At 35.0% G+C, this 23,696-nt stretch overlaps 1 protein-coding gene and 1 long non-coding RNA gene across 2 annotated transcripts in view; both read left to right on the top strand.

The window, feature by feature from the left end:
* TMTC3 (transmembrane O-mannosyltransferase targeting cadherins 3) overlaps window positions 1–10,722 on the top strand; it is a 111,308-nt gene extending 100,586 nt beyond the window's left edge. Inside the window, exon 19 of the transcript XR_006735739.1 lies at window positions 10,688–10,722. The gene's annotated coding sequence lies outside the window, so the exon portion shown is untranslated. The remainder of the gene's footprint in view (window positions 1–10,687) is intronic.
* A 31-nt stretch (window positions 10,723–10,753) lies between these two features.
* LOC123639467 lies at window positions 10,754–22,532 on the top strand. The gene is made up of 3 exons (XR_006735736.1): window positions 10,754–10,777; window positions 19,263–19,435; window positions 22,408–22,532. It is a non-coding gene; the product is annotated as an uncharacterized LOC123639467 (long non-coding RNA).
* The last annotated feature ends 1,164 nt before the right edge of the window (window positions 22,533–23,696 follow it).

The following is a 23,696-nucleotide window of genomic DNA, read 5'->3' as shown; positions in this document are numbered from 1 at the left end:
AATGGATTAAATTCTCCAATACAAAGACATAGAGTCACTGAATGGATTAAAAAAAAAGAGAGAGCCAACTACATGTTGTCTGCAAGAAACTCACTTTACCTGTAAAGATACATGTAGGCTGAAAAGGGATAGAAAAACATATTCCATGCAAATGGAAAACAGAAAAGAGCAAGAGTAGCTACACTTCTCTCAGATAAAGTGGATTTCAACACAAAGATTATAAAAAAGAGAAAGAAGGTCATTATATAATAATAAATGGGTCAGTTCAGCCCATTTCTAAGTATATATGCACCCAACATTAGAGCACCCAGATATATAGAACAAATATTATCAGAGATAAAGGAGAGATAGATCCAAATACAAATACAATACAGTTGGAGACTTCAACATTCCACTTTCAGAATTGTATGGATCATCCAGAAATCAATAATGAAACATTGGACTTAATCTACACTAAAGGTCAAATGGAGCTAATAGATATTTATAGAACATTTTGTCCAACAGTTGCCAAACACATGTTCTTTTCCTAGGCTCATGGAATATTCAAAAGGGTAAACCATATGTTAGGCCACAAAACGTCTTAAAAAATTTTTAAAAAATTAAATCATGCCAAATACTTTCTCTGACCACAATGGAATTAGACTAGAAATCAATAACAAGAGGAACATTGGAAAATATACAAACACATGTAAACTAAACAATATGCTCCGGAATGACCAGTGGATCAATGGAGAGGTTAAGAGAGAAATTTAAAAATTTCTTGAAACAAAAGAATGAAAACACAATATATCAAAACCTATTGTAAAAGCAGTAATAAGAGCAAAGTTTATAGCAATAAATGCCTACATCAAAGAAATAGAAAAGCTTCAAATAAACAACATTTGTGGCTCAAAGAACAAGAGCAAATCAAATCCAAAATTGGTAGGAGAAAAGAAATAAAAAACATCAAAGCAGAAATGAATGAAATTAAAACAAAAAATACAAAAGATGAATGAAATAAAAAATTGGTTTTATGAGAAGATTAAAAAAATAGACACACCTTTAGCCAGACTAACTAATAAAAAAAGAGAAAAACCCAAATAAATAAAATCAGAGATCAAAAAGGAGACTTCACAACGATATGGCAGAAATCCAGAGGATCATTAGAGGCTACTATAGACAACTATATGCCAATAAATTTAAAAACCTATAAGAAATGGATAAATTCCTAGATACATACAGCCTACCAAGATTGAACCAGGAAGAAATCCAAAACCAGAATAAACCAATAACAAGTAATGAGATAGAAGCAGTAATAAAAAGTCTTCCATCAAAGAAAAGCCTAGGACCCAATGGCTTCACTGCTGAATTCTACTAAGCATTCAAAGAAGACCAATCCTACTTAAACTATTCCAAAACATCAAGGAGGAGGTAATACTTCCAAACTGGCTCTATAAGTTATCACCTTGCTACCAAAACTAGACCTAGACACAACAATAAAAGAAAACCATAGCACAATACCTCTGATGAACACAAATGCAAACATTCACAAGAAAATACTAGTAAACTGAATTCAACAATAAATTAAAAGGATTACTTATCATGATCAAGTGGGATTAATCCCAGGGATGCAAGGATGCTTCAACATATGCAAATCAATCAATGTGATACATCATATCAACAGAATAAAGCACAAAAAAAGTGATCATTTCAATTTATGATGAAAAAGCGTTCTATAAAATTTGACATCCCTTTATGATAAAAACTCCCAAAAAAACTGGCTGTAAAGGGTATATACCCCAACATGATAAAAGCCATATATGACAGATCCACAGCTACTATCATTCTGAATGGGGAAAATCTGAAAGATTTTTCTTTAAGATCTGGAACAAGACAAGGATGCCCACTTTCACCACTGTTATTCAACACAGTACTGGAAGTTCTAGCTAGAGTAATCAGACAAGAGAAAGAAATAAAGGGCACCCGAATTGGAAAGGAAGAATCAAATTATCCTTGTTTGCAGATGATGTAATCTCATATCTAGAGAAACCTACAGACTCCACCCCAAAACTATTTCTATATGCCAACAGCAAACAATCTGAACAAGAAACCAAGAAAGTAATCCCATTTAAAGCAGCTATAAATAAAATACCTAGGAATAAACTTAAAAATGTAAAAGATCTCTACAACAAAAACTATAATACCTTGATGAAAGGAATTCAAGAGGACACATAAAAAATGGAAATATATTCCATGTTCATGAATTGGAAGAATCAATATTGTTAAAATGTCTATACTACCCAAAACAATCTACATATTCATGCAATCACCATCAAAATACCAATGACATTCTTCACAGAAATAGAAAAATAATTCTAAAATGTATATGGAACCACAAAAGACCCAGAATAGCCAAAGCCATCCTGAGCAAAAAGAACAAAACTGGAGGAATCACATTACCTGACTTCAAATTATACTACAGAACTGTAGTAACCAAAACAACATAGTACTTGTATAAAAACAAACACATAGACCACTGGAACAGAGTATAGAACCCAGAAATAATTTCACACATCACTAGTGAACTTATCTTTGACACAGGTACCAAGAACATACATTGGGGACAGGAATGTCTCTTCAATAAATGGTAGTGGGAAAACTGTATATCATAGGCAAAAGATTGAAACTAGATCCTATCTCTCACCATATACAAATATCAAATCAAAGTGGATTAAAGAAAGACTTCAATTTAAGGCCTGAAACTATGAAACTACTAAAATAAAACATTGGGAAAACTCTTCAGGATATTGGTCTGGGCAAGGACTTCTTGAGTAATACCCCAAAAGCACATGCAGCAAAAGCAAATTGGACAAATGAGATCACATCAAGCTAAAAAGCTTCTATACAGCAAGTGAAACAATCAAAAAAGTGAGAAAACAATCCAAAGAATGGGAGAAAATATTTGCAAACTACCCATCTGACCAGAGATAATAACTAGGATATATAAGGAGCTCCAACATCTAAATAGAAAAATATCAAATAATGTGATTAAAAATGAGCCAAGGATCCAAATAGACATTTCACAAAAGAAGACATACAAATGGCCAACAGGTATATGAAAAACTGCCCAACATCATTAGTCATCAGAAAAATGCAAATCAAACTACAATAAGGTATCATCTCACCCCAGTTAAAATGGCTTTTATCAAAAAGGCAGACAATAATGAATGCTGTCAAGGATGTGGTGAAAGGGTACCCCTCAAACACTGTTGGTGGGAATGTAAATTGGTACAACCACTATGGAGAACCATATGGAGGTTCCTCAAAAAACTACAAATAGAATTATGATATGACCCAGCAATTCCACTGCTGGGTATACATCTAAAGGAGGGGGAAATCAGTATATCAAAAAGATATCTGCACTCCCATGTTTACTGCAGCCCTATTTACAATAGCCAAGGCATGGAATCAACCTAAGTGTCTATCAATGGATGAATGGATAAAGAAATTGTGGTACATATACATAATGAAATATTATATGGTCACAAAAAGAATGAAATCCTGCGATTTGCAGTAACATGATTGGAACTGGAGAACATGATGTTAAGTGAAATGAGCCAAACACAGAAAGACAAATATCACATGTTTTCCTTCATATGTGGGAACTAAATATTTAAAACAATTGATCTCATGGAGACAGAGAATAGAATGATAGTTATCAGAGGCTGGGAAGGATAGTGAGGAGGTGAGATAAAGTGGAGATGGTTAAATGGGTGTAAAGATATAGTTAAATAGAATGAATAATATGTGATAGCACAACAAAATGACTATAATGAACAATAAGTTATGGTATACTTTAAAATAACTAAAAGAGTAGAATTGGAATATTCCTAACACAAAGAAATAATAAATGCTTGAGGTGATGGTTACCCCAATTACCCTGATTTGATTAATTCACATTGTATGCCTGTATCAAAACATTGTATGTGCCATATATAGGTATACATCTATTATGTACACATAATTTAAAATTTAAAAAAGTCTAATTTGATTCAAGTTTGCACACTTGAAAAGTTAATGAAAACCTTTACCTCTGAATCTTTGTAACCTTTCTTGGTCACTATATCAGGGGCTATTCAATAATGCTGGGCTGGGCTTGGTGGCTCACACCTGTAATCCCAGAACTTTGGGAGGCTGAGGTGGGAGGATCACTTGAGGCCAGGAGTTCAAGAATGGTTCATATTAGTGCAGAAACAGATTTTAAACTCTATAAATAAGTTTAATTTTTTTCAAATAAATTTTTAAAAGTGGAAATGTCCTTATGGTTTTATCCCCTGAATATATGACATATGTTTACAAAATATTAGGTAATGATAATAAATAATTTTAAAAAATATTATTGCTAATGCTGTCATAGAAAACTGACCATTGTTAACACTTTGATGTATATCTTTCCAAAATTTTGACTAGACATACACATGCGTAGGGACATACTCTTTATTGCTCCCTCCTTTTAATTTAAATAATTAAATCATTGTTATAAAACTAATTATTATCAAACTACTTTATAACCTCCTTTTACCTGGAACTTTGTATGATGAACATAATTAGATTTCAAAAGATATCAATAGCATCATGTCAATGGCTGCATCATACTCCATTTTATGTTATAATTTATCTACTCATTTCCCCTTCCTTACATTTAGCTTTCTTCAAATTTTTGTTCTTAGAAACTCTCATTCAGGTATTCTCTAGTCCTTTGCAAGACTTGACCTTTGTGATAAATCTTTCATCTGTTTATATTTTTAAAATATTTACTAGGGACTTACCTAGCCCAGGAGTATTTGATTAAACATCCATAAAATTAGAAATAATTACACATCAGTATTGTGTATATTGATTTCATAGTTTTCTTTTTCTTGTCCCTGAGTAGCAAACATTGGTAATCTGGATTTCACTGTTTTCTCTGGTAACTTTCCATTAGTTTCAAAGTGCTCGCATTCCAGATTTCGTAATGTTTATTCAACAATGAGTGTATTAACTGTGAGCTGTTTCATGAGAATAGCCAACCCCCAAAATCAGAAAAAAGGGAAAGACAAACATACCACCCATTAAGGAGCCAGGGCATTACCAAGGTAATTCTCTCATCTATCTCTTTCTTACACAATGTGAGATTTGGCATTCTTATCTACTTATTTCCCAGGCTGCAGCCAGGAGAAGGAAAGAAAAGAAATATTTCCCTTAACCTCTTCACCCCACCCCACTCATGCAAACACACACAAAGGCAAAAGTATTGATGATTTATCACTGAGCCACATCTTATTCTTGTCCCCAGCTGCTTGATACTTTTATTATGGTCTTCTTAGTTTAAGGAGACAGGAGAAGAAAGCAAGGGAGGTTTCATAAACTCTCCTTGATAAAGCAGGTAATAAATATAACTAGCATTTATTTAATTTTTTATATGGTGCTAAAAATTGGTCTAAGTCTTTTACATGTGTTAAGTAATTTAACCATTATGCCAATGCCATGAGGAAGTTACCATTATTGCTTGGAGTTTATAGATGAGGAAATTGAAGCACAGAGAAAATTAGCAACTGAGGTCAAATAACTAATAAACGGCAGGATGGTATTCTAGCTTAGATAATCTGATTTTAGAGACTGCCCTCTCAACCAATTTGCTATTGCTTTGTCTAGTTTTATCCGGTTATTTAAATGAAATGAATGCTTGGCAAACAGGTGTCTAAATTTGTGACAGGATTTTAGCTACTTAGCTTGTATTAGAATTGTTAGAATCAGACAACACAAAGAAAATTGATTACTGTTAGCCACCATAAACACTGTTCTAACTCTATAACCTCAAATTGTGTTGTCAATGTCGCCATGCACTGTGGGGGCCAAGGACATCCTTCTAGACCTTGATGATCTTTGTCTTTCAAAACTCGTAGCGGTCCTGCTCTTGCCAATTGCACTTCACACTGTTGTGGATCCTCCACAGATGCCATTTTATCTCACTGATGTAAATGTTGTCATTACCCTTACTACATCTCACCATAGATTGCAGGCTCCAGGCAACAGAGTGGGCCCAGTGAGTCTGGAATCTCACTTCCACACTTCTTAAAGCAAAGCTTTTTCTTTCTTTAGAGCTGGGGTTCTATGTTGGAGCCAGTCCTCTAATTTTCCCTTGAATGCTCATGACATTCTCTTCCCTTGGGGAAGGTTTCACCTTCAGCCACAGAAAGCTCCATCTTCATTCCTCTGTCTTAGTTCCTGAGAGTTAACTTCATACTCTCTCTCAAGACCCACCATTAGCCTTTCCTTACCTACTTTGATATTTGCTTGTACATATCAACTATTATTGCAATAATGATATATAAAAAACAATCTCAAAACCACAGTGGCTTGTAATAACATACAGAGTCATACAATGTGAGGTTTGGCATTCTTATCTACTCAATTCCCAGGCTGCAGCCAGGAGAAGGAAAGAAAAGATATATTCCCCTCAAACACCCCTCACCCCCATCACTCACTTACACAAGCACACACAAAGGCAAAAGTATTGATAATTTATTATGGAGACACATTTAGTCATTGTGTCCTAATCCTTGATACTTTCATTATGGTGTATGTATCCACAGGTTCCACATTGAGGATTCAACCAATTACAGATTGAAAATACAGTATTTGTATGATACACAACCCATGAATATGGTAGTCTGATGGAGGGCTGACTTTTCTTATCTGTGGTTTCCTCAGGGCCAACTGTGGGACTTGAGCTTCTGTTGGATTTTGGTACCCATAGGGCCGACCTTGAACCAATCCCCTGTGGATACTGAGGGATGACTGTACACACACACACACACACACACACACACACACACGTGTGTGTGTGTGTGTGTGTGTGTGTGTGTGTGTGTGTGTGTGTGTCTGTCACTCATGGATTCATGGGTCAGGGCTTGGCTGAAGACTGTAATTTCATTTCAGGTATACTCCACATGTCTTATTTATGGACCATGGGCTTATTTGGAGCATTCTCTTTTTATGACAATGGCAAGAGTACAAGTCTGTGGTGATTAATTTTATGTGTCAACTTGATTGGGCTAAGGGATGCCCAGATTACTGGTAAAACATTATTTCTTGGTGTGTCTGTGAGGTTGTTTCTGGAAGAGATTAGAATCATTGGAATGGATAAAGAAGATCTGTCTTATCCAATGTGGGCAAGCACAATTCAATCCACTGAGAACACTCATAGAACAAAACAGTGCAGGAAGGGCAAATTTGCTCAGTCTCTTCTTGAGCTGGGGCATCTTTTTTTCCCTGCCTTTGAATATCTGAACTCCTGATTCTTGGGCCTCAGACTCTGCAACTTACACCAGCACCTCCCCTTTTGCCCTCCTATTTCTAAGGCCTTGGCCTTGGAGTGGACGTTATGCCACTAGCTTTCCTGGTTCTCTAGCTTATGGACAACAGATGGTGAGACTTCTCAGCCTCTATAATCATGTGAGCCAATTCCCATAATAAATATATCCCACTGATTCTGTTTCTATAAGAAAAAGCCAATGCATGCAATCACATTTAAAACTTCTGTTCACGTTATGTATACTACATGTTACTAGCGAAAGCAAGTTGCTAGACTAGGCTAAATATCAATAAAACAAGAAAATATATTCTGTTTGCTGTAGTCAAGGTACTCTAATATCATGTGACAAAGGTTATGGATGCATATTTCTATCACAGGAAAGGAGTAAAGAATTGGAGAAATTAAAGTGTTCTAAAGTGTTAGGGAAGTATAAAAGTTGGTATTTTGTATTAGATAAATCTAAGATGCATGTAGAGATCTCTAGAATAATCAAGAAAAGAATAGTAAAAGTACAAAAATGGCATTAAGGGTCAAAACAAGGCCCCTCTGAAAATCTATGAATCCTTAGATATATATAGTTTAAGGTAGGACAGAGCTTACAATCAGGAGAGAGAAGCTCTGGAAACTGGGTACCTTCAGTCAAGTTGAATCCAATATGATATTAATATCTATATTATGCACTCCACTTCAGGCCTCCAGGTTTGAGCATAATTACCTGAAATATTTTGTCTTGTTGACAAAACATTCTTATGCCCTTTAAGTGAGCTAATCCTCTTTTAAAAGAAAACTGAATATAACTTTTTTGCGGATACAAGGATACCTCTCTGCTTAGATAAACTTGAGCATGAATATTTTGCCCTGGTACCTCAAGCAATTCCTTTTGTGCCATTCAGAAGAAGGTCACATGTAGCCAACAATAAGAGCAGCTTCTGCATATCAAACAGTGAATATTTATGCTCTGCTACATTTCTGTTGGCAGTTCTCTCAGCTTAATTAGTCAAGGGACTAAGAAATAAAATAGCTGCCTATGTGTTCTGCTATTCATTACAGATTCTCCATCTGTATGTATATTCACTGGAAGCAGGTCAGCAAAGAGGTCAAAGATCAGTCAGTATGCATCATATTAGCTAATACTCAGCATACTGATTGAGGACCAAGAGTAACAAGGTTTTGGCTATGTAATATCAATTTTTTAAACTATATATATATATATATATATATATATATATATATATAGTTAAAAATATAGTATATATATTTGAGGTTTACAAATGTTATGGGATACATACAGATAGTAAAATGGTTCCTATAGTGAAGCAGATTAACATTTCTATCATCTCACGTAGTTACTACTTTTTTTTTTACAAGAGCAGCTAAAATCTACTTATTTAACAAAAATCTCTGATACAATACAATTACAATTTTAGTATCTTTAGTCTGCATGTTGTGTGTTAGATTTCTAAACTTGTTCATCCTACATATTGACTATATGTTTTTATTCATAAAATGACTGAAAACAGAACACTCTTTAAGGATATCACTGCACTGGAAAAGTCAAGGATAGTTTAAACATAATGAAAAATATTGGACCATAAGTTAATTTGCATTTTTAAGGTATATATTAAGGTGACTTTTACATTTCTGAACTGGCTAAAATAGCACAAGATGAACGAGTATAGCAGTTTGCTACCTGTTAGTAATGATTTTTTTTTTTTTTTTAAACAGAGTCTCACTAGAGTCTCGCCACCCTGGCTAGAGTGCAGTGGCATCATCACAGCTAACTGTAAGCTCAAATTCCTGGGCTCAAGAGATTCTTCTGCCTCAGCCTCCAGAGTAGCTGGGACTACAGGTGTGTGCCACTATACCTGGCTAATTTTTTCTATTTTTTTTTTTTTTATAGAGATGGGATCTAGCTCTTGCTCAGGATGGTCTCCAACTCATGGCCTCAAGCAATCCTCCTGCCTTGCCTCCCAGAGTGCTAGAATTAACCTGCCCATCCAGCATTGATACTTTAATGACTACTAGAGCTCATTTAATCTGTCTGCTTCCAGCCAAGAATGCACGTCAGTTATCTCTCATACATAGATGTTTAACTAAATCAAACACATTTCCAAGTCCCACACATGTTGGTACATATTTTATTAGTTGTGCCAAAACTTTACAAAATTTCTTTCTTTTTTTTATTTCAGCATATTATGGGGGTACAAATGTTTAGGTTACATATATTGCCTTTGCCCCACCCAAGTCAGAGCTTTAATCATGTCCATCCCTCACATGGTGTGCACTGCATCCATTAGGTGTGAATATACCCTTTCCCTCCTCCCTCATCCTGCCTGCCTACACCCAATGAATGTTACTATATGTGCATATAAGTGTTAATCAATTAATGCCAACTTGATGATGAGTACATGTGGTGCTTATTTTTCCATTCTTGTGATATTTCACTTAGTAGAATGGGCTCAAGCTCTATCCAGGATAATAAAGGAGGCATTAGAACACCATTGTTTTTTGTGGGTTGAGTAGTACGGCACTATATACACATACCACATTTTATTAATCCACTCATGTATTGATGGGCACTTGTGTTGTTTCCACATCTTTGCAATTGTGAATTGTGCTGCTATAAACATTCTAGTGCAGATGTATTTTTTATAGAATGTCTTTTGTTCCTTTTGGTAGATGCCCAGTAATGGGATTGCTGGATCAAGTGGTAGTTCTACTTGTAGCTCTTTGAGGTACCTCCATATTACTTTCCATAGAGGTTGTACTAGTTTCCAGTCCCACCAGCAGTGTATGAGTGTTCCTATCTCTCTGCATCCACACCAACATTGATTGTTTTGGGACTTTTGGATAAAAGCCATTCTCACTGGAGTTAATTGGTATCTCACTGTGGTTTTGATTTGCATCTTCCTGATGATTAGACATGTTCAGCATTTTTCATATGTTTATGACCATTGCTCTATCTTCTTTTGAAAAGTTTCTGTTCATGTCCTTTGCTCACTTTTAATGGGGTTGTTTGATTTTTTTTCTTGCTGATTTTCCTGAGTTCCATACAGATTCTAGTTATTGGCCCTTTATTGGATGTGTAGCATGAGAATATTTTCTCCCATTCTGTAGGTTGTCTGTATGCTCTCCTGATAGTTTTCTTGGCTGTGCAGAAGCTTTTTAATTTAATCAGGTCTCATATATTTATTTTTATTGTTGCTGTGATTGCCTTCAGGATCTTCTTCATAAATTCTTTCCCAAGGCTGATGTCTACAAGAGTTTTTCCAACATTTTCTTCTGGAATTCTTATAGTTTCATGGCTTAGGCTTAAGTCTGTTATCCACAATGAGTTGCTTTTTGTTACAGGTGAGATGTGTGGATCCTGTTCCAGTCTTCTACATGTGCCTATCCAATTTTCCCAGCACCATTTATGGAATAAGGATCCTTTTCCCCAGTGTAAGTTTTTGTTTGCTTTGTCAAAGATTAGATGGATATATGAGGATGGATTTACATCTGGGTTCTCAGTTCTGTTCCATTGGTCTATGTCTCTGTTCTTGTGTCAGTACCATGCTATTTTAGTTACTATAGCCTTGTAATATAGCTTGAAGTCTGGTAAATTGATGTCTCCCAATTTTTTTTTCTTTTGCTTAAGATTGCTTTTGCTATATGAGGTCCTCTCTGGTTAAATACAAAGCATCAAATTATTTTTTCTAGATCTGCAAACAATGATGTTGATATTTTAATAGGGATTGCATTGAATCTGTAGATCACTTTGGGCAGTATATACAGTTTAACAATGTTGGTTCTGCCAACCCATGAGCATGGTGTTGTTTTCCACCTGTTTATGTCCTCTGCTATTTCCTTCCTCAGTGTGTTGTAGTTCTCCCTGTAGAGTTCTTTCACCTCCTTAGTTAAATATATTCCTGTGGATTTTATTTTCTTTGTTATCTAGGCTTTAAACTGAAAATCTTCTGAGCCTTCATGATTCCTATGTCTCATTCTTTATCCACTGTCATTCCATCCTCCCCTCATCGAAGACTGGTGGTACGAACTCATCCATCTTGTAACTAAACTTAATAAATTCTATCTATGAAAAGCTTTTCAATTTTGTCCTCACCTCCTTATTTCCACCATCATTGCTTTTCTCCACATTGCTTATACTTGTTCATTTGAGCTTCAGCAACTAGTTCCTAACTGGATTTTCTCCCAACAATGTCTCCTTTTACTCCAGGTCACTTTCTAGGTGGCAGTGTAAATTCACTTTGAAGAAAGGAAGGAAGGAGAGGAAGGAGAGAGGAAAGAAAAGAAAGCAAAAAGGCGGGGGGAGTTAATTATGTTCTTCCTCTGCTTAAAAAGTTATTTTGGCTTCCTGCCTATGGGAAAAAGTGAAATTTTTTTGGCTTACTCTAAATTGTCTTTCACATTCTGTAGCTCATTTCTTATTCTGGTGTAGTTATACCCCTCCCTGATGTGTACCCTACTTCTCTTCTCAAGAAAATTCTTACTGTTTCCTGTCCAAGCTAGGCTTGTTGACAAATTTATGACTTCTGGTATGTTCCCTTTGCCATCCCCACTTGAACTTTTTCACCAAGCATATTGTACTCAGCTTTTCCACCCCATCTCAAATGTTACTTTCTCCAAGGAAGCCTTTTCTGATGGCCTTGGGCAGTATTTGAAACCATTTATGCTCCCACATCATATATTTATACCTCTATTGTACTTAATTTTGAATTGTAAATTATCTGTGCTTCAATAATCAGTTGTTTTCCATAGCATCCTGTGTATACCTCTATCTTAATGTCTGTTAAACTGGACTGCAATCACTTTTTATACTCTGAATCCCAACTAGACTGTGAGCTTCTGTAGACAAAGTCTATATATGTCTTTTTCATTTTTTAAAAAGCTAGCATATGTTTCACATGGTAAATGTTCATATATGTTTGCAGAATAAAATAATCCATTCTTGCATCTCCATTCTTCACTAGAAAGTGAAGCAGTCATTTCTTCTTATTTTTTTCCCTAGTGTCTATGTTTGCTACATAAAATGCATTCATACATGCTTATTGAACTAATCAATTCCCTATGATTGCATTCTAAATACATTTTTTTGAGTTCTTTAAGAACTAAGAACATTGATAAGACTTTCTCAACTCCACATTATTTATACATCTGAATTCTTCTCAGTCTCTTCCTCATGGACAATTCTTGATTTTTGAGTCATTGAGATATTATATTACTCAGTCAGTTGCTGACTAGATTATAATTATATGCCTCATTCCATTTTTTAGTCATATTTACCACAATAAATTCCATAGGCACTTAATTTTGAAAGTATTACAAGGCGAGAGGTTAAACAATCAGTGAAAAAATACAGAAGAACGCTCTGATTCATGAAAAATATCCCTTTTATCAATTGTTCTGGCTCCTGGAGCTGTCCCCTTGATAGCCCAACCTACAAGTTGCCTGAGTTTGGCAGAGTAACAGTGGGCTAATGTACATACAGCATCAACAGAAACCATCTTACAGGAAAAATATGACCCTTTTCTGCTGCATAGCCTGTGCAGTTTTCTGAGAAATATATTTATTTTTTCCTTTTCCATAGTTTGGGAGTTTTTTTCCTTCTCGTGTGGGTTGATTTCTCTAAAAGAAAACAAACATTCTTCTATATATCGTGTATATTTGCAAGCTAATTATTTCTAGCAAGCAAAATGTATTTATTAGATTCTTACCATGTGCCCATTGCTGTAGAAGACCCAAAGGCAATGCTATATAAAACCAAGTCTCTGACCTCCTCCAGGAGCTGAGAGTTCCATTAAAGAAATATGTCTTGCCATGAAATTTTTCTTCTCTCTCTTCCTCTCTCCTTTTTCTTCTTTTCTTTTCTCTCCATCCTTCCCTTCTCTCCCTCCATCCCCTCTCCTCCTACTCTTCATTTTTTTTCTAATCAGAGAATTCTATTTGTGTATTTGTATATATTTATCTTTGGGACACTTGAGTATGCTATTTACTTTAACTCCTTCAATCTTTATTTAACACTTTGCTTTTTTTTAAAGTTCTGCAGAAGGAAATGAATCATCATCTGAAGAAACCGATTTCCTTCCCACGGTCCTAGAGCCAAAGTACAATGACCAGCCCCAATAAAAAATTCACTATTCCTACATCTATGATTAAATTGTGGTCTAAGTTTGGGAGATACAAGCAAGGCAAATAAATATAAAGAAACAAGTGTATATTCATTTTGCATGGAAACTCTGAATTTGCAACTCAATTTTTAGAAATAAAATTGTTTAACAAACTGTTAGGTTTTCTCAGAGAAAGTGTCAGTAATTTTTGCCTTAGGGTGAATTGGCTGTATCAGAATTATTTCCTCTAATTCACCACTCTTAACTGGGCTGTCTTCACACACTGATGTAGCACATCGATTGAGAGGTATGTCACAACTTTATTACTAGTGATACTACTATTAATGCTAACAATAATCATATACTTTAAAAACTAGAGAGAACTCACTTCTTTTCTTAGACCAATATCCCTTTCTGTTCCCTGTATCCTACATTACTTTCTTGAGAGAACAGTTGTAGCTCTCGTGCTCAGAATGCCCTTGGGAGTGTGAGGCAGATGTGAATTTCAACTGTTAGATGTGTCACAGTGGAAAATATTGGAAATCATAAGTGAACATCCTTCAATTTTGAAAAGAAAGTATGAAAATAATTTGGGAAAATGGGATAATTCCTGAATGAGGCAAACTTGGGATAAGAGAGCAAAGAGGGAGTATTGGGGTGGATACCTGGAAAAAGGGAACAAAAGCAAAGAAGAGTACTGAAAGAAGGAATAGAAAACATTTGAAAACAAAATTAGTCTATTTGGTAATTTTAATTAAAGCACGACTTGCCATTTTTTTTTGAAGATGACTTTTGACTCTTGCTTCCATTTCTTTAATGATTGTTGAGTTATTAATGTTTTTTTTTATTTTTTACTTGGGTTAATGATCATTTATATATTTCCAAGAATTTTTCTCTAGATTTCAACATGCAAGTATCAGGTTGTAGGTGGTAAGAGTAGGATAGATAAGGAATCTCTGGCATTTCTTGACAAGAGAGTTGCAGAGCACATCTGTAGGGTTCTGGAGCAAGGCTACATCTTCTGTAGCATTGAAAGCAGAGCCAATTCAGCATGCAGACAGTAAATGTTGGCTTGTTCCTGGACTGTAACAGAGATGGTGCTGGACCATGGGATATCAGGTCATGATGCAACTCCTTATGATCTGACCCACTGAGTTATAAGGTTGGGCAGGTGCAGCAGTGAGCCATTAAATTATGGAAATAGTCCATTTGGGGTGGGCCTGAGCAAACGAATGGCCAAGACCTTCATGTCACCTACATCACAGCAATGAGCCTTCTTCAGGACATCCCTGTATGTTTTCCCATAATTAGGTAAAGAAGGAGGAAATATTCTGGGCCTTTGTCTTTTCCTGGATTTCCTAACATTGTTTTTAGAATTTTATTGTTATGATAGCTTTTTATTTTGAAACATAGTTAAATATAAAGTCATGGTTATATCTTATAAGACCTATCATAATAAGATTTATAATTAAAAAACAGTTGGTAGATGTATCAAGTGCCTTTTTCACCTGTGTGAAGATGATTAAAGTTTTTTCTTTTGACCTATTATTAAGAAAATGATATTAATAGGTTTCTTAAAATAAAATCTTTCTTTCATCCCTGAAACTAATTCCCCCTTATTATATGGTATTATTCCTATAATAGGCAGATGAGTTCTATTTGCTAATGTTATTCAAAAGTTTTGGGATGATATTGTGATTGAACTATAGTTTTTCTTTTTTTGGACTCTGTTATACAGACTTTACAATTTTTCTTTCTTTCTTTATCATCTGAATAGTTTAAATAGTACAGTATCAAACCTCTATTCCTTAAAGCTATGACAGAATTTGCTATTGTTGAGTTGAAATATTTCCATTTTTACTATTTATAAACTTTCTGAATATATTAAGCACATCCTTTCATGATTTTATTAGAGACACAATTAGTTTATTTAGTGATTTAGTTATTTAGTAATTTAAACAGGGTTGGATATAATCTTTATTCCCAGAAAAGACCTTTACATTAAAGGTATAATGCCTAAGATTAAATAAAATATATCCTACTAGTAAAAGTCCTAAAAATCAGAACTCTAACACTATACATTGTTCTGAAGCTCTAGACTTAACCTACTTTATAGTTTTTTCTCAGCCTGGTGGGCACACTGACTTTCACAAGACTATAAACACATTACCATCACTGAAATTTTCCAAATGTTAGGAAGCAGCAATATGTACTTGCTGTATGTAGCAAGTACTTGGTTCTTTTTAATGACAGAAATATTATGGATAAAATAGTTCTTGTCAGGTAAAACTATCTTCAGTTTTCTCCATTAGCCTGTGTTTACCATTAAACTTTGAGAATTAGCTTTGAAATATGGAAAATATTACAATTAAAATGACAAGGGTAAGTTAGCATAGAAGTACAAGGTTTAATATTTACTTCTCTATTTTATAAATATATGTTTTTGAGCACCCCATTTATAAGATTCTGCTTAAAAATGGTGAAGTTCTGGCAAACCTACTTTATACTTTTTTGTGAGGATTGTGTGAAATAGGTATCAAAAAAATTATTATTGTGCTCTTTCCACCTTGATCTATTTATTAATTTAAACAAAGATATTTTAGACAGCTATGACCAGAAGAGAAAAATGAAAAACAAACAATGAAAAAATTAAAACTCAGTAAAGAAACAAGATAGGGTATCTCTGCCTCTCCCCAGAAGATATTGGGGCTAAAGTGGGTGGGGAAGGGGTTATATGTATTATATGTCACCATATACACACTTATACTGTTTAGATAAGTAGATATTTAATAATTGGTTATTGAGTGATTCTGCATTTATAACTTACCAGGAAATTTTATAATATCTGTGTAACTACATGGTAAAAAAGAATAAGAATTCTTGAGGCAAAGAAATCACTTTAGAAGTAACTACAATATTTGAGTGAGAAAGTAACACACACACAAAAGTCCATAACAATTTTGTCTTTGTTATAAATAATAGCTCTCATTCTTATAAACTGATGAGCTTTGTTCATTCAATTGCGTATATATTGATTTTGATATTGCCACCTCTCCCTATTTTTTACTTTATAAAATATCTTTACTCCTTCATTTGTAACATTTTGAGGTTGTTTTTTAATTAATCTAGTTAAAAGAATCTAGTTAGATTTTGTTTTAAAATTCTACAAGAGGGTTTACATATCAATAGGGGATTTTAACTCATTTGTACTTATTATGTGACTACTAGGTTTCATACTACTATTGCCATCATCTTTTCTTATCCTCATATTTCTGAAAGATTTTCATACTATATTCTATTCTGCTTTTGCCATGTAACTTAAAATTTTCTATGATCAATATTTTTATCATTATCACTGATTTAGAAGACATTCTGATTTAATTTTTGTAGCAATTAAAATTTCTTAAAAGGCACCGAATTATATTGATCTAATTATCTAGATCTATCACAGCACAGTTTAAATTATTTTATTGTTTCCAAACACACAAAAGTAAAGTGTATGAGAAATTCTCATATACCTCTTCATTAGCATCAACAATTAATATTTCCCATGCTTCTTTTTATTTATTTTCCCCAGTTTTGAGTATTTTAAATCAAGTTGCAGTTATCATGACATCTCACTCTTAAATTGTTCAATGTACATCCCAGAAGACATTTTCATACATAGCTACAATATTATTACTCACAGCTAAATTGATAATTTCTTAATATCAGTAAGATCCTAGTCAATGTACAAATTTCTCTCAATTATTTAAACAAAAACATTTCTGATTGACTCAATTTGTCTCTTGCCTCTTTTAAATCTCTTTACACCTGCAGTATCTATCCCTTCCCTCATGTCTTTTTCAGGCCACTGACTTGTTAAAGAAGACATTCCAATTGTCCTCTCAGCTCACGTTGCCTCACATTCTGATTTGTCTGTATGAATGTTTTTCTTTCATATCCCCACGTTTCCAGGGAATTTAAATTTGAGGCTTGATTATATTTAGATTTTTTTTTTAGATGGAAACCTTTCAAAGGTCATTCTGTGTTAATCATATTGCCTTGCCTCACATCAGGAAGTACTTACATTCTGGCTTTTAGTGACGCTGAGGTTGTTCGCTCTGAATGTGCAAGTTTGACCTTTACACTTGAAATATCTCTATCAACTCTTCATTTATTATTGATTTTTTAAAGAACTATTCATTAACAACCTTGCCTGAGTCATTTACTTCTTAAAGCATTGTGAGATGGTAATTTTTTAATTACACCATTTGCCTGCTTGTATTAGTTGGACTTTTTCTATGGAAGAAAATTTTCCTCACCTAAGAGGGCTACTTGCTTTCCTTATCATAAAGTTGATATGCAAAGGTGGGATAAAAGCCTAATTTTTCTTTAATTATCAATTCACAGAGAAATGAGTCTGTGCTCCAGCAACCTCTAATGGTTAAGACAATGGTTTTTAATTCTCTTTATGGAAGATAAAGATGTGGGGACATTTCTTTCTCTGCTTTTCTCTTTAATCTCAACAATTGGTTGTAGAAGATTTTTAGAAAATGAGCTCAAATTTCTTTGCATTCAATTTTTTGAATCTATTTGAAACATTGTTTACATGTATATTTTGTTTTCATTGATTCCAGTGTGCACTGTTAATTATACCTCAATAAAGCCAGGAAAACCCAAAAACAAACAAAAAAGGACTTTGGGCATGGCAAACAATTCCACACATATAACTTCTGAGGACTTCCACATTTTATAGCCCAAAACAAAAGGGGAGAAGGTTCAAATTTTAGGTATTAAGCATTAAAAAAAAAGATTTCTGTCCAAAATTGTTAAACTTTAGAAAAATAACAATTAAAATATTTAAATGTAAAAAAATAATAATTTTAAGCAATGATTTCCACATTGCTAATTTCTTAATTTGGCGTGGCTTCACCTGTTATGTTTGTATACAAATATACTTAGATTTTGTATTTTGTATCCCTGTACCTTGCACGTGTAAGTAAGTACACACACATATCTCCTATACAACCTCAACAAGCCAATGCTTAACATTTTATTATTGTGCATGATGTTTGCTGTAGCTTTTTACCATATATCTTTTATTAGATTAAAACATTTTCCTCTATTCCTTGTTTGCTAACAGTTATTCTCATTAATGTATGTTGATTTGTATCTAATGCTAATTTTTCTTAGTTAAAATAATTATGTGATTTTTTTTCCTTTAACCTGTTAAAGGAGATTACTTTATGGTGAATTACATTGATTCTGTAATGTTAAGCAAACTTGGTTGTTATAATTTTTATATATATTTCTGGATTTGGTTTGCTATCTTTTTCGCAGGACATTCATTAGTTACATTGGTCTGCAATGATCCTTTTTTATACTATCTCTGGTTGGGCTGTCAGTTTTGGGAGCCATTTACAATGAGCTGTGATGTTTTCTCTATCTGTTCTCTGAAAAAATTTCTATATAATTGGAATTAATGGTTTTGGTATTTTCTTTGAAGGAAATATTTCAACAATGAATTCATTTTCTTTTGTATTTTTAGCTGCTTTTCCTAATCATTTGTGTCATGGCCTTGAAGGTATTTTTAATATTAGTACAGGTTTCTTTTGATTAGTTTTTACATTGTTCATGCTCCATTCTTTCAAATTTCTTCCAAATTTAAGTTCTCTTTTTATAATAAATAAATATTATTATTTATTTGTATTGTTTTTGCTTTTTTATGAATTAATATTACCAGAATCTATTTATTTTTTTAGTTTTCTCAGTCTTTTTCTGGGATATTTTATTAAAATAAATGCTTGCCCATATAACTGGTTCTTTGTGTTTTGCAGTTACGAAGAGGGTTATGCTTACCCATGCGCTGGAAGTGAAGCTTAGCCATGTCACTTGCATTGGCCAATGAGACATGAGAATATGTGACTGTGTCACCCTAGATGTGCAAATCTTCACGCTCACTTCCCCTGCTGTGGCAAATGCTGTATCCCTTGATGAGATGAAAGAGATGGTAGGCCTCTGTCAGCCTAAGACCCTGAGTGACTTTAATGAGTAGAGCTTCCCTATTGACTCCTGGTGTATGAAATGAGTTAGAAATAAAGCTTTTTTTTTTAGTCACTGATATCTTGTTGGCATTTTTGTCATAGCATAACTAGCTTATCCTGACTCTGGAACAACATATTAACATTTGTTATAACTCATAATTGGTTATGGCTTTTCATTATATTATTTTATATACTTTTTGTTATTTTTGGATGATTTCATAATATTTAAAATTAAATTAAATTAAGAATAATGTTTAAAAATGTTTGTTATAGTTACATAATTTGCTCCATTTTATTTTTTATTTTTATGTTTTTTTATTTAAATAAAACTAGAGAAATTTATTTCTTATGCATTGTAGACTCTTCCAAGCTAAGAACATGTCCCTCTTTGCTGACAATATGGTCTTACATCTAGAAAACCCCAAAGATTCTGCCATGAGACTACTGGAATTGATAAACAAATTCAGCAAAGTCTCAGGTTACAAAATTAATGTACAGAAATCAGTAGTATTCCTACATGCCAACAACAGTCAAACTGCGAACCAAATTAGAGACTCAATACCCTTCATAATAGTGACAAAGAAAATAAAATACCTAGGAATATATTTAACTAAGGAGGTAAAAGACCTCCATTTGTTCCATTTTAAAGCATAGGAAAGCATAGCCTTGGGCTGAACAGCATGTTCCTGGGTCAAAATGGCAAGGCAAATTCCCAAATATTTAATTCAAAATTCCTATAATTCTAGTCCATTAAAAACATATTTATTTTCTTTGCTTGAATTCAATATCTTTATGTGTTTTAACATAGAAGGTTACTAACTAGTGGCCTTTCTGGGTTTCTGGTTTCAGGATCCTTGCCTTGGATCATATTCTGGGAGATACACTGTTGGCCTGTTATAATCTGTGCAATAAAACACTTGGAAAATGATCAGGACCACTGCTCTGAAACTATATTTCATATTTTAATAATCTATCTATTCAATAGTTGATTCTCATCTCTGTATACCAGGAATTCTGATGGAAAAAGCCCAGCCATTGGAAAGCTTAGAAGTCAGCAAACTATGGACCTTGGGCCATATTATCAGTTCATTCCAGAGCTTCACTGGTTGTACACCAGCTTTTATGTTACTTTCTAATCTTTGAGAATTTCCACGTGAAGAATTTCCATGTCAAGTAGGTTCTATAAATGCGGACTCACAGAAATTTCTCACAGAAAACTTTTTATTCTTTCCCAGAGTCCAACCAGAAATAAGCTTGTCAGAAACAGCCATAAATTCTTGTCTCTTCCTTGAACTGGTGGGTAGATTTTTGTAAGTCATTTTATTTTACCCTTTTTCTAGGAGTCATCCTTTGCAAAGTACAGGATTTATGTAATATTTTCTATTCTTTGTGAAGTATGAAAACATCAGTCTCTAGATTGTTTCTTCATGTATAAAGTGCTCCAAGAAATCAATAACAAAAAAATCAAAAGTCCAATAGAAAAATGGGCAAAGGCCATAAGCAAACAAGTCAGAGGAAAAAATATATATATGAAGGGTCCTTAAGTGCATGAAAAGATACTCATCCTTGTGCATAAAATAAGAGTAAATTTGAGATGTGACATGTGAGATGGCATTTTACATCTATAAGATTGGAAAAAAATCCTAAAGTTTGACCTGCCCTTTGTGTGCCAGTCTCCAGAGGAAGAAACATTTCCTTGTAATGCTGGCCAAACTGTCAAAATGATACAACCTCTATGGAAGGCAATCTGGCAGTAGCTCTCAAAATAAAACATGAATTTACTCTATGATTCAAAAATCCCACTTCTGGGAATTAATCCTACAGATATATTTACAAATGTATATGATGATGTGATTATAAGTGTATATTCTGCAGAAGCCTGTGTCCATTACTAAACAATTGCTTTCCATTTAAAACAATATTATGCAGTTTTCTTTAAAAGAACAAGAAGGTCTCCATGTATTAATACTTATGTGGAAATATCTCCAAAATTAGTGTTAATTGAAAAAAAGCAAGTCTCCCAATATTGTGTAAAAAAGGTAGTTTACATTTTGTGTATGAAAATAAGAACAAATTTACATTGACATGTGCTTATTGTTGCCTGTGCAACACTGGAAGGATACATAATAAACTAATAAAATATATTAGAAAGAAGGGAAAGTGTTGGATGGGGACAGGGATGAAATTAAAGCTGATTGCACAGTTTTTATTTTTGAACAATGTTAATGCATTATCCATTCAAAAATAAAATGTAAAATCCATAACCCCAAACCACCAGCCCTTAGCTGTCAAAATCTCTGTAGGGTCAAAGATCACTCTGGCTCTAAATTTTTTGTTGATTTCTGACACCCAGGTATTTTTTTTTCTTGTGAATTGAGCTATATACTTAAAACTTTAAAGATTTATCTAGCATTATTGTGAGTTTGCAGCGGGAGAGGCATTCAGGTTGGTTGGTCTTCCAAATTGCTGAAGCCCCAGTATATTCATAGAGTTAAGCAGCTAAAGGGATTTCTCAAAAGGCAAAGAGCAGAGAAGGATGACATTAACTCTTCAAACCCACACAAGATACAAGCTTTATAAGGCTCACTCATGGTTTGTACTTAAACGGTTCTTTTTGTACTTAAATCCTCCCTTCTTGAAGAGGTAAATAAAAATGAAAGTCAATATTGGTTTGTAAATATTATGAAATTTCTTACGTATGATGTTATGACTATTTCCTCTTGTTTATAGAGAAGTCAGTTCTGACCTATGTATTTTGTTTCATATAGTGAGTATATTTAAATGTGCACTACATCAGAGATCATTTGTTTGCTTTTGCAAGTTTTTAGCTCTAAAAATGTTTTAATCTCTGAATATTACTAAACATCAATGTCCTAAATTATATAAAATAGTTGAACTAAGAGTAATCAAGTCTTTCATTCTTCTGAATTGGTCTTAGGAGGCATTACACCTGGTTAAAAAAAAGACTCTGATCCTGGAGGCAAGATGGCGGACGAGAAAAACCGCGAGCCGGAGTGTCTCTGCAAGAAAGACAGGTTTTACAAGAAAGTGAAAAAAATAAACAGGCAGACAAACATAGATCAGACGAGGGTGCCTGAAACTACAGGAGACATCGTGGGAAGAAGTTGCAGAGGAGAACCGGAAGGAGAAAGGCCTGCGAGAGGCTTGGAAACCAGCGACAAGGGTAGGTGGAGCAGTTAAGTTTTCTCTCCCTTGCATCTCAGACTGCTGGTGGGCTCCTGAGCAGTTGGAGAGACCTGCCAATACCAGCCCAGAGACAGCCACTGCCGGTGAGTGGTGAGCCTCTTGAGGACAGGGCACCAGGCTCCCAGCTCCCTCAGGGCACCTCCAGGCCCACAGACCCGAGCTGACTGGCAGGTGCCATATTGCTTCATTCTCCTCTTCCCCTTCTCTACCCCCAGCTGCTGAGAGAGGCAATTTAGCCACCCCCCCCCGACATGTGCTGGGAATGGGACCTTTCTTTTGGGGGCCCTAGAGTAGACTGAGGGATACTGAGACTGTGAGCTCCCTACCTGACAGCCTTCCCAGGTGCTCCTTGCCTGGTGACTCCAGGAGAGCGGGACAAATCCCGAGGCAGAGAGACATTGATCCAGCATGGGCACCCCATGGGTGACTTGAGACCAGCAATCCTCTCCCTGGCGAGGTCAGGGATTGTTCTCCAGGGCTCAGGGGACAGGCCTGCAAACCACATCCCGTACATCCAGGTCTATATTGCCTTGCCCTGGGGCACAGAAGGAGTATTTGTGAACGAGCCTACTGAGGTGTGTGTGCCTTCAGGGGCAGATCAGCGTGCTTGAGGGGCAACTTTCCACCTACAGTAAGGCCGAGTGCCCAACCCAGGCTGCGATCCTGGGCAGGAAACCTCCCAGCCCGCATCACAGCCAAGGGAGATCTGCTGGTTTGAGATCCCTGGCAGAGGCCCGAGAGAAATGTCAGAAGAGGTGAGGGTGTAAAGGAGCAAGGCCTGCTCCAGACTGCAGGTCTCAGACAGCACCAACCCCACCTGCAGACTTTTCAGCTGAGTGGGGCCATTTCAGCCCCTCCCTGGAAGCTTTGCCCACAAGTAGAGAACAGACCTTTGACCCCTGCTAACAGCATTGGTGGAACTTGAGGGCAGGCTCACCCAACCCAGCTCCACCCAGACTCACTCTCCGACCTGCTCAGCTGAGGTGGAGAATAAGGACACACCTGGAAGTCCCAGGGTGG

The sequence above is a fragment of the Lemur catta genome, chromosome 6 (genome assembly GCF_020740605.2).
Source record: "Lemur catta isolate mLemCat1 chromosome 6, mLemCat1.pri, whole genome shotgun sequence".
Classification (NCBI taxonomy): Eukaryota; Metazoa; Chordata; class Mammalia; order Primates; family Lemuridae; genus Lemur; species Lemur catta.
The sequence above is the reverse complement of the archived record's forward strand: the minus strand, read 5'-3'. Positions and strand labels throughout refer to the sequence as shown.